The sequence below is a fragment of the Acyrthosiphon pisum genome, chromosome A1, assembly GCF_005508785.2.
Source record: "Acyrthosiphon pisum isolate AL4f chromosome A1, pea_aphid_22Mar2018_4r6ur, whole genome shotgun sequence".
Taxonomy (NCBI): Eukaryota; Metazoa; Arthropoda; class Insecta; order Hemiptera; family Aphididae; genus Acyrthosiphon; species Acyrthosiphon pisum.
Window position 1 is genome coordinate 25461027 of NC_042494.1, and position 13648 is coordinate 25474674.

Consider the following 13648-nt stretch of genomic DNA (forward strand, 5'->3'; position numbering starts at 1 on the left):
GAATTCTACAGGTCGTGAGAGTTTTTCCTGTAAGAGATGTTTTTGTACCAAAAAACGCACCGGCACCGAACCCTTAAAAAGAGCCTTAGAATTGGTTATACGCGGCTATCCTACACGGAAATATCAAATTTATATTCACGGAATGCAGAGACATACAAGAAGACCTTGGACCAGACGAAGATATATGTTACAAAAAAAAGTGGATGTCGCTCTGTTGTACAGTAGGTTACAAGTGGGTCACTGTAATGGATCGTGTTAAATTTGAATTCAATGATATAATATCATTGTATAAGAAAAACGATTCTGTGCGAAAACGGTAAGTTAGCCTATGATATCAGGTAGGTACTAAGTATATTTGATGATATTAAGGTGAACAAAGTAATTTATGTATAACCATAGAATATTCTATGGTATAACCTATTTACATGGAGTCTTGTTTTAAATTTTCAATACTTGGCTATAAAAATTAAACATTTTATAAATTTTTAAGAGGACGCTACCCATGCATTTGTTGTCTCCGTTTTACACACTTACGACATTTTCGTTCATTAGTTTCAATAGTACATATGCTGTTATTTTTAATATTAGAGTGAATTGACCTGTTATAACATTTTTAGATAATAATATTAGATATCTGTGCTTAAGCTTTTATTCGACATTTTAATTTTCAAGCGAAATATAAATGATGATGAACGAGTTACTTTTTTAGTTCCAAATAAAATAAAAATTCTTATTTAATCATTAATGTTTTTTTTTCGTATTATGCATACTTTCTTGATTTTTATTTATAATATATAACTACAAGTAGGTACATATTTTATATGTTTATGCAATATATTATTATATATTTTGAGATTTTCTTCAAAATTAAATTTTTGGTTAACGTATGTCGATTGTCTTAACATCGATACGCGATAACAATCACTAATTAGGAATATACATTATACACATTAAAAAAATATATCTTAATTTCAATTTTTACATACTTTTCTGTGTAAATTTTTGGAACTAAAAAGGAACAAACAATTTTGTTATTTTTCCTTAAAGAAAAGAACTAGTTAATTTTCTCGTTCTTTTTTTATACAAAAGGAATTCATTCATCGTGCCGTTCTTTAAAAAGGAATTGGTTCCAGGAATCCGTTCTTTTTGGAACTTGTTCTTTCCAAACACTGGTAATTTATATATAATTTTCAAAATATTTTGATTTATTTTGAGCTGTTTACGGACTATTTTAGTTTCCAATTTAATTAGTTTTTATTTCTATGAATGTCAATAAAACATTATTTGTTGAGTAAAAATACTTGAAAATTTAATACAAGGCTCTTACTATATTATTACAATGACATTTGAAAAATATTAAAAATATTATTCGTGGGTATACTTGAAACGTCTAAAGTATACTATTATATAGTATTATATATCTATGATAGTATCACGGTTTGTTGTTGATGTATAACGCGTTATAAGTACCTAATAGATATTTTGATATGATAAATTTGGAATTTTTTATAGGTAGGTACCTATTATAGATCAATTTTTTTTTTAATACCATAGACTATATAATAATATGATGTCTTATACCTATACTGACATACCGTCTCCGCTCAAAATCGTTTTTCGTATACAATGATATTATATCATTGAATTCAAATTTAATACCATCCATTATGCAGTGACCCACTTGTAATCTACTGTACAGCAGAGCGACATCCACTTACCCACCTTTTTGAACTTTAAATGCTAATAAAAAAAAAACTGTGACTAAGGATTTTTAATATTTTTCAAATATCATTGTAAATATATAGTAAGAGCCTTGTATTACATTTTCAAGTATTTTTACTCAAAAAATAAAGTTTTATTGACATTCATGGAAAAAAAACGAATAATATTGGAAACTGAAAACGTTCCTAAACAGTTCAAAACAAATCAAAATATTTTGAAAATTTTATCATGTATAGAAAATAGAAATATAAACAACCAGTGAAAATGTCATGTATCTACAGTCATTTGTTTTAAAGTTACACCAAAAACCAAAATCAATTTTCTCGAAAACAGATTTTATGTAAAAATTACCGTTTTTTTTAAATTTTTCTTTTGTTTTTCACGGCGCTTTTGAAAACTATTGGAAATTTCAAATTTTGACCTCCCGAATGCACCAACTAGATTCACTTTCCCATCAAACAAGATACTTTTGAAGAAAATCGAAGCAGTTTTACTGCCCCAAACCGTGATGATAGACACAAAAATAAAAAAAACACACACCATTGTAAAATCAATACATTCATCATTCCACTTAGAATCTAAAATCAAATTTAGAACGAGTAGTTTATGAGTTATAAGTACTTAAAGTTTAGATGAGCGGAGTGGAGTGATATTGGGTTACCCCGCAAATTGTTTGTCCACTACTCTGCTTGTCAAAACTTCAAATACTTATAAGTTATAACTCATAAACTACTCGTCCTAAATTCAATTTTTATCTATCAAAACACTTAGAAAAATATTCTGATTTGGAATATGATATTAAAATTCTATGTTGACATTCAAAAAAGTAAAAAACTTAAAAAATATTTAAAAATATGATTTTTTATAAAAACGGTGTTTTTTAAAAACTTGAAACTATGTAAGAAAATATTTTCAAAAACATTAATACTTTTTGAGGTAATGAGTGTTTTACGCTTAATAAATCATCCTGTGTATTATTATTATATTTATACAAGCTGACCCCGTGCACTTCGTTGCCCTAAAAAAATGACAACCCTTTAAAAAATTGTGATTGTTCAAATTATAAAGTATGATAGAGAGAATCGTAATAATACATTTACCAGACTTAATGGAATACGTTCATGGCCACAATGTAGATTTCACTACTTTGATAGGCCGACTTTTTTGAGAGGGAGTTTGGAACTTGGCCTTTTTTCACCGTTAAGTTTATGTAGGGGATATCATTTATTTTTGCGGGCTTCAGCATCGTGGACGGCGTGTTATTTATTTTTTTTTGTGTCGTAGATTTTCTCTCGTAAGACCGTTTGGGTCTGTGTTGAGGAGCTGAGAGATTGGACTCTTGAGCGTTTTCAATACCATGCAAAGTACGATCTTTTATTTTTCGACTTTTTAGATAGAATAGTTGGACTATACAAAGTTCTTAGACGGTTAAATTCAACAATGGCACTATGATCGTGGCTATTTCGGCAACTCCTTCTTTGTATCATACAAAATAATGATAATTTATAGTGATAATAATAAATTTCATTTAATTTTTAAGAGTATGGAATTTTTTATCAATGTTTTCTTATGACGTTATCACGTAAAATTATCGTCCGTACACCAACGAATATAATAAAAATATTCTGTATTTCAATAATTATATTATATTTTATATTTGAATAAAATAAATTTACGAAAACATTATTATGTTTTATGAATATATATATATAAGTCAACTACAAACAGTTTCTTATTACCATATTGTAACGCAGTTTGAAAGAAAATGTTTATGCGTGCTAAGCGCGCCACTTCATACGTTTAGAAAAAACACTCTTTAAAGCGGGATTAATTTTGTAAAAATTTCAACTTTTAGATATTTCCTTTTAGTTACACTGTAGTTTAACTACCTTTGTGCCAAATTTCACGTTTCTACCTATACGGAAAGTGTCTTATAATTTTGATGATGAGTGAGTGAGTGAGTAACAATACCTATAGCAAATTTTGAAATCCTCCCATTTTGAAATGGCACTAATCAAGGGCTCATTTTCTTACAGCGTCCTAAGCCTACTCGAGATTAATCTGTGTTTAAAATTTCAAAAGTTTATCTTAAGAGGAATCAGAGATATATGGGTTAGAAAAACTGGGCGAATTGGTTCGTGTAAAGATACACTGGCATTGCTGGAACTTGGCCTGGCACACTGCCGTGCGCTCAGATTATTAAAATTCTCAATATTTTCTTAAATCCGGTCATATTTTTTACTCAAACACAAAAAAGTTGACACTAATTCGGCACATTTGTTCGGACTCTTTCAGCCAGCTCATCTCTTCGCAATTGAATGCGCGGGCTTCCAACACGAATAGCTAAGAGAATGGTCAAAAGACCAATGTTGGCCGCGTCTCCTTCAATAGCGATGGTGTCACGCAAGGGGATGTACTCGTCTGTATTTGTTCTACGACAAAAAATAGCATTATGACGTTTTGCTGGTTTTTTTTAATGACACAAACAAATACAAAATATTCGAATTAAAATAAAATAATATGGGTTACTATAGGTTATATGATTTGAGAATAATATTTATTTATTATTATTTTTTTTTTAATTTGAATATTTTCTATTTGTTTGTGTCCATAGCAACCATTAACAAACAAAAATTTCTATAGTAAATTTCAAAATTCTTGTTTGAGCACCTACCAGGGGGTGATCGATTCCCTTTAGCCTAAAACGTATTCTCAGCGACCTACCAAATATACACAGAAAATTTGATCAAAATCGGTCGTGCCGTTTCGGAGGAGTTCAATCACTAACACTGCTGTGACACAACCATTTTATATATTAGATTATACATAATATTCTGAATGACTGATAATAAATATTTATTGACTTATTGTTACCAACTTATAAATCAAAAGGTATAGATACTGATTACGACGTAACTTAAATGGTGTGATTGTGTGAAAAGGTTCGCGGTATAAAAAGCTTAAAAATAATTTATACATTTTGAAAATATCATAGTATACCCAGTACCCACATAGAATATCTTAATATATTACATAAAATATTTTATGTGATATTTTGTATGATGTAATCGAAATGGATCATTTAAAATTCTGAATACACCTATCTTATTGTGACACATTTTTAATTCTTCATCAGTAATTTTATTATTTTTAGTTTTTACTTATTTAATCGTAGTAATCAGTTAATAATATTATACTATTTTGTATATATATATTATATACCTTGCTATAGTGTACAATGTACATTATATTATATCGATAACATTTTGAAAAAAATATGACGAAGTCTCCTTCACGACAGTAGGTATCCAATTGTGCATGCTCAAAATCCACAATTCAAAGTAAAGAAGTACAGATCAATTTGGTATAATGTAACTCAAAAATAGTCAAATTTAATAAGTACTTAGCTATTTAGCAGGTATTACAGGAAATATTAAATGTTTTTAATAAGTCAAAAATGTATTGTCCTATTTATTTATTTGGGACCCCCTACAATTCATTCAGGCACTCAGTCCAAAAGCAATCACATATAGCCTATTGCCTAAATCCGGTTCTGATTTTAATATTCAATTTCACTCGGTCATATAAAATGAATGTAACTTAAACCTAAAATTGTTTCTATTCCAGTAATTATAATTGTTGAGGAATTCATCATTCCGCTTAGAATCTAAAAACGAATAATAAATGTGACGAATGTGCGCATACGTCGTAAATATCCAATGTAAAAATGTAAAATAATGATCGCTATTCCAACACTGTTTCCACTTACTTAATATCCTGTTATATGTTGTTTTAATGATATAATAGGTACAATACTATGACAATGCTAGTGCCTGGTAATAGTGTATTATTATATATATACGTCGGATTCGTTGTTTCGAAAATTATTAAATTACTGAATATTTTATATTATTATACTATGCATATTCGATATAGATTCGATAGATTATATATAGTTTAGTGTAGTAGTGCCATGGATTCTGTAATTTTAGAATTGCGGGAAAAAATTCCCAGTAGCATTATACTGGGCATTAACTAACTTAATTGGTAATAGGTACATATTAAAATTAATATGTTAGTGAAATAGTTGGTTAAGCGTCGGCGATTTTTAAATAATTTTAATTTTCAAACAAGATATGAGCATTTTTATTTTGTAATATTTACATACTTAGCCATATCTTGCTTGAAAATTGCTATTGAAAAATTGCTAACGCTTAAGCATAGATAATGTTCTTACCTAAATTCTTACCTAAATTTGATAATATATTGGTCAATTCAGTCTAATATCAATATTTTATGAATGAAAATTTGGTGTGTCGTACATATACGTGTGTAAGACGGAGACAACAAATGCATGGGTAGTGTCCTCTTAAATGCTGTTATTCAAAAAAATTATTATTTTTATAATTATTTTTATTATATAATAATTCTTATAAATTATTGTTATTATTTTTTTTGTTATTATATTATGTATTATTATTATTACAACTCTCAGTATCGTGACATACATTGTATATTATATATATAGGTATATATAGTAATTTTTTTTTAATTTTTAGGTATCAGACAATTTGTATACAATACATTTTTTCCCAGTGAGGAGATTGTTTTACCGGGATTATTTTTCCAACTAGGTACCGGAATATCCGTATACAGTAGACTTCGCAGTATATAGGTACTGCTAGATGATGGTGGTCCTCAATGACCTCAAAGTTTAATCATATTCAACATAGGTATTATATTATATCATGATTCATACTGAGGCTATAGTTGTAAGTATTATAAATTATAATATCATAGGTAGTAGGTAGGTACATCGCGTTTAAACCCATATAATATTATTTAATAATATCAAATTATCATCATCATGCAGATTTGTCGATTGTTTTGGGACATCGCGGGCTTCCGAAAAAAATACCGGTGGCATTTCGTCGAAACGTATAACCGACGACGCGACGTCACCGCGCGAGCGTGGAATGGAATTATATAGCCATTTAAGATGGGTGGGATTTAAATTTTTCGCATGCGGGGTTCACAGATTGGCCATTTCCTCATCCTGCGGGCTCACGTAGGATATAATACGCGCGTATGATATAATAATAATAATAATCATAGTCATAATAATAACGGTAATATCATACTCGTTCACGGCAACTGCAGCAGCATAAGCCGACAGCCCGTCCACAAGTCTCGCGCCGGGCCCTCTCTTCAAAAGTTTCGTGTAAATATAACATATTATATTATATAGGGCGACGTTGAAACGCGAGCGCAAAGGATATGCTATGTCACACACCTATAATACCCGGTCGGTCTAGTTTAAACAGAATACCGACCATTTAAATAGCGGTCCATCATATTATCACGTTCCGAATGTGTGACACTGTGATTCTCACGTGCTGTCAAAATTGCTATAACTGAATAGCTAATACGAAAATCGTATATAGGCACGAAAATATGACATCACATCATTTCACATGCGAATATCTTCTAAATGTTTATTTTTGTTCTAGAAAGGAAATCTCCGTTTAATAAATTTAGATTCAACGGAAACTTATAATAATGCCATCGACACACTTACACATACCTTTTATAATCCGCCCGTCGAGAATAAAAAGGAGAACTTTGGTTGTTTTTATATTGGTTGTTTTTATTTTTTCGATATCGGAATTAAAAAATAGATATTTTCCAGTTTGAAAAACACAAAAATAATGGATTTTGAAACGAAAAGTACTTTTTTTCGTATTGGTAAGTGATATCAAAAAAATAAAAACTATATTTCACAGATAATGTTCACAACTATACCTATTGTATATCAATTTGGAGTCTTAACTATCACTACAGCCTGAGTTTGTAAGGGCCAGTTGTACCGTCTCTGATTAAAATTAACCGGAGTTTAATCGGCCGAATTTGCCCGGTTAAATATCTGTTATCAACTGATTAAGCTTAATCGAAGTTTAACCGTAGACGGTAACTGGCCCTTCCAATCACTAAAATTTAGGCAAATTATTTTGAGCTAAAAATTCATAACAGTCATAACCTACTCGTATTCTACTGCACAGCAGTGTGAAACTCACTTATAGTTATAACTAAGTAAGTATACTTACCCGTTTTTAGATTCTGAGGGGAACGAGGAAGCTAGTGGTTTTACAATGGTGTTTTTTTTTATATCCTGTATACAAAATTCCCACCAGAAGGAATGCTTCGATTTCAACATATAGTACCTTATATTTTAGCAAATTGGATCAAGGTGGTACTTTAAAGGAGTCATTTTTCGATTTTATCAATAGTTATTTAATGCCACGGAAAAAATCACTGAAAAATTACAAAAAACCGCTAAAACTGGGATTTTAATTTCGAACGCTTTGTTTATCACCATAGAAACGAATAACAAATAATAATACCTATTATAATATAAATTCAACTTACAGGATATAATAAATAATAACAATATCCAGACTGACAAACCGTCTCCGCTCAGAATCGTTTTTCTTATACAATGATATTGTACCATTGAATTCAAGTTTAATACAATATTTTATACATTGACCCACTTGTAACCTACTATACAGCAGAGCGACATCCACTTACCCGCTTTTTTTATAGTCATCTTTTATTAAGGAATACATAAAGACATAAAGTTGTAATATTTGTATACCACTGTACAATCAAATATAATATCTATATAAACATCAAGTTAACGGTTTACATTTAACTATCTATTAGCTGCTGAATGTGGAATACAATATTGTGCGGATAATTTAGAACTATAAAAGTGTTTGTTTATTTATTATTCATTAGATGCTTACAAATAATTTGTTACAATAAAAACAAAACAATTTAAAACACAGTTTTAAGTTTGTTTACCCACTGTTATTGTTTATAGTGTTAAGTAAATGCCTTTATTAATTCTTGTATTATTTTTTTTGTTAATTTTAAAGTTAAGTTTTCCTAATATAGACACTAGATAGAATATTTTATTATTTATATTAATCAATGTAAAAATGAGAGATTTAAAACACATATTGCTTATTCAAAACAGAGCAACGTTTGATAAAGCCTAGTTTAGACAATGTTGTTAAGGAATGCGTTCCTAAAAGGAAAATTCCTGGAATTGATTCCTTATTGGAGGAACGAATTAAGAAATTAATTCCATTATTTTTTAAAAGAATAAGAACGTGAATTAATTCCTTATGTTTAGGAATAGGAACGTAAATATTATGATTCTTTTGTTCTTCTCGTAAATGTTTTAAAAAATACTTTGGGAGAAAAATGTCGTTTACTTATCATGTTTTAATTCATAAAAAAAATAATAGACGAAACTACCAATTTTTTAGGCACGCCCTCCCCCCCCCCCCTGTTCATTTAGAAAATACCTAATTAGTAATTTGTATAGCATTTTATTGCATTTATTTACATTTTATACAGTAGTCTTGGAGGGCGATAAGGAGGACTGATAAGTGTATTATTTTTTCGCCCCCCCCCCCCCCCCCCCCCGAGAAAAATTTCTACGGGTGGCCTTGGCACTTGGCAACCTATAGTACTATAATAGTAGGGAATGAGAAACGCGCAGTCCATATAATAATAAGTCTATGGTTGAAAGATAATCTTGTAAAATGTAACTCACGAATCATTGACTGAAGATATACAATTATTATTAATCATATTAAATTAACATATAAGGAAAAAAATTAAAAATACATAATAAATAATTATTATAATAAAAAAAACTTTAGATAGTATTATGTACCTATTTATGGCCAACATAATTCTATAATAGGAATACTTATAAATTATAATATGATTATGTGCCTATGCCATATATAAATGAACAATTAAGAGAAGGGAACTCTGTTCAACCGCCGTATAGATGAAAAACCAAGGTAAATTGAATTGCAGACTGCAGTACGCGTATATAATTATAAATAATATATTTCGCAAAGTTTGATAAGTATAAGAAAATAAAATAAAAACGGTGGTCAAGTTCACGAGCCATCAGTCGTGACCGGTAATATGTATTTTATTAACTACCTATATTATAACGAAATGTTTTAACAGCGAAAACAATAGTAGCGTAAGGTAAACATTTTATTCGATATTTTTTTCCTAAACTTACAAGATATAAGTACTTATGTACAAATAAATTTTCATCATACTACTATAAAATAAAATTCAGCAATTTTATATGACAAATTATAGTATAGACCAGGCGTGCCTAACCCGCGACACGCAGGCCGCATCCGGCCCGCGGAAGTATTCCAACTGGCCCAAAACCATTTTATAAAAATTAGAAATTTGTATAGGACATACTTAGGTGTAAAAAAAATAAAAATTATAATTTATAAAAACTTTATTTTAATATACTGAAAAATATGTTACAAATTTAATTTTAATATAAAAAATTTATTTGATTTTAGAACATTTAAATATATTAGTGTGAAATTTGGGCTTGTTTTTCTTTAACCAATTTTTAAATATTTGGAGTGAAATGTGAAACGCCAATTCTTAATAAGAAGTGTAAGTGTTCATCACTCAAACGAGATCTTTCTGAACATTTTGCGTAATTCATGCGTGAAAACGTTTGTTCACAAATATAAGTAGGTAAAACCAAATAATGTAAATATACGCATTAATAATTCTTTTATTTAAAAAATAACTGAGACTCCAATTATCATTGAAAACACGGCATTCGGAATCAATTTTGCGCTTTTTATTTTGAGACATTTTAATAAATACAATTTGAATTTATTATTTTTTAAACAAAAAATGGTGAACAAAAATGTGAACCTTTAGTTTCTAATGACGAAAACAAACTAGCAACTAGCGTGGAAATACTCAGTACCTACTTTAAACACATACAATTAGTCATAAATTCGATAAGTGAACAAAGATAATATTATATTAAATAAAATATACAATAGATATACCTAATGTCCTAATATATCTACTGTACATTTATATCGAAATTAACAAAAAAAAACCGTGAAGACGACCCGCAGTATAAATATAAATTTCAAGTGTGGCCCGCAAGTTGAAAAAGGTTGGGTACGCCTGGTATAGACAATACCTCTTAGCCCTTAGCCCCTTAGGTACCTATTCTAGTTTGTCCCTATTTTTGTAGCCATTAACTAATTATTTAACTTTATCCCTTTTACGTTTTCTGGACGGTTCGATCATACCCCCTATATATTATTATTATTATAATTGTTTATTAAACGCCAAAACGGCAATTTCACATAGCTTACAAATATGGTAGGGGAGACTGGCTTGATATGACATATTAGGGTAATATGACACATTGATGTTTTGATTAGAATTATTGATATTTGCGAACCGAATCCGCATTAGGTATATACGTGACAAATAACCTCCTACATACAATTGTATACAGTGACCACAGGTTTTGACCTTATCAGAGAATTTGATAACAAAAATGTGTTTTTTGTCTTATCAACTTTTTTTTTAATCATTTTTAAAAATTAATTTTAAAATATAAAACTTTATGTTCCTTCAATTTTTTTTATTCGAAGTTGAACATAAAAAGGCAAGCAATACTAAAATTATTTTATAAATAAGCTTATTATAATACTTTGGCCATAAAAACTTTGAAAAAAACTTGTAAGATATCAGGCAAAATAACATAGCAGTGTTTATTATTATATTATTTTCATATTTATATTATTATATTAATTATATTAAAATATATTTCTAAAGTGTTGCTATTTATATTAAAAAAATTGATTAAACTATTAAATTTCAAACATTTTATAATTTATTTCTATTGCCAAGTATACAATGGTTGCTTATACAAATGACATATACCCTTGTAAATAATTTTATCACATTGATAATATTTTTGTAGAATCAACGGTACTAAATTATCAACTTCACAAATTGTATTGTCAATAAAATAACAGTTTATTTTTTGAAATATTATAATTAACAATACACCATGGTCGTGTCAATAAAACAATATTATTATCCCCAACATTTACCTTGTAGAATAAACAAAACATTTTCTTAGTGAAAAACGTTATATTGTTAAGCATCGACAATTGTGTATTGTCAAAATTACCAATCGTATTTCTTTGGGTGTAGTAGGTACATATAAAAAAAAGTGAATTAAAATTATTTATTTGTATTAGATGTACAACTAGACTTCAGGAATATGTGTATAATATAAATACAAATATGCTGCTCAAATTTTATGTGATAACTAACATTATTTCTTGAATTTTTTTTAAATTAAAAAGTGGTATGTCATATTAAGCCAGTCTCCCCTAATAAAGTGTAGATGTTATTATATAGTTACATAATTGCATAATTAAATACAGAAATGATTTAGATAGTAATAATTCAGTTTATACATATACTATGGTTAGTAGAAATGTAGAATTTTAGTAAAAATAAAAGTAGAAATAGTGGCCTAAGGACTATTGGTTGTTTGAGCTCTGAGCATGCGATGTAGAGTATGATTGTGCCCATAAGAGGTCCTGTGAGTTGGAACATAAAATTGTACTAATATTATAAAACTGAAGAGTTTGTTTGTTTGAATGTGATAATCTCAGGAACTACTGGTTTGAATTGAAAAATTATTTTTATATATATTTTCACACATTGCTGCCTACCTACGTTACACTTATAGCCGCTCATCGCCGTTATCCGCGATCCGACGTAGTCGGATTACCTACCAGGGTGACTGAGTTTCACTTACTGCAGCCAGCAATTGTTACACCCAAAGGGAGTTGAACAATCACAATTTTTTTAAGAGTTGTCATTTTTTACAGGCAACGAAGTGCGAGCGGGATCAGCTAGTTTATAATATTATATATTATACTGATTGATTTATTTTAATTTCGTTTAAATGTTGTTCCTTTTGAATTGCTTCAGTACATTTCCATACTGTAATATCGATGAACTTAGTCCCCTACCTCTGATGGTGGATCCCTTTAACTAATTAGGATTAATATTATTCAGGGTTAAAAGTGGGATGAGTATGCTTACATAATCACTGTATATACATTACATAATATACATATTAGACATTAATACATTATGCATAAAATTATAATATAGGAAAGCTTAAATCTATATGGAGACATTAGTCCCTTCTGGAATTTCTTCCCATTTTAAGCCCTACATGAACTCAATAAAGCCGGGAGGGGTCGATCTTACAAAACTAAAAAGAAGAGGCCTAAACCTCAAAAAAAAAAAATTAGGAGGTGGCTGATTTTTGAAGTAACGGGGAATATAACTTCCTCACCCCCCGCCCACCAACGTTTGTTACCTCCTATAACCATATATAGGTACCTACCTATTTTATGCTGTAGCCAAGTCCAATTAATGATCAAAAAGTTCAGCCCTCATGTAATAGTGAAAAGAAAAAGACATGATTTAGGTATATATATATGGTGACATAAAATATTGCAATTTTATTATTCGTGCACTTAAATGATAAAGCTCGTTAATTACATCATCAAAGCTGATCGTTGCCACTAAGGTGCGTGTGGCCAATGGATATACAAACACATGAATTTAAATGTTATTATAGATCTAATAGACGTCAATGTCTATCTTGTGGTGCAAATTTTTAGGAGGCTTTAAGTGGTTTTCGGGGGCTAAGCCCCCCCCCCCCCCATTTGCACCATTGCGTCTACCAAGTTTGTAACGAATATATCTCAACTATAGCTGAAAGATCTTTCTGCTTCTGCTATATTATTCGGTTAATGATCTGTCATTATTAAATTTTCCTCCCGGGTTAAGGGAATATAATATCGACGTTGAACATATATCGTTGCCGGTGCCTACCGACGACGCGACGCTGGAAAACATGTGGCGGCCGGAGTTCTTCCGGTGTCCCTTCGTCGGGAGGGAAGTGAAGAGGAATGATAGGACACATCATAATAATGGCAATAACTCCGGTGTATAT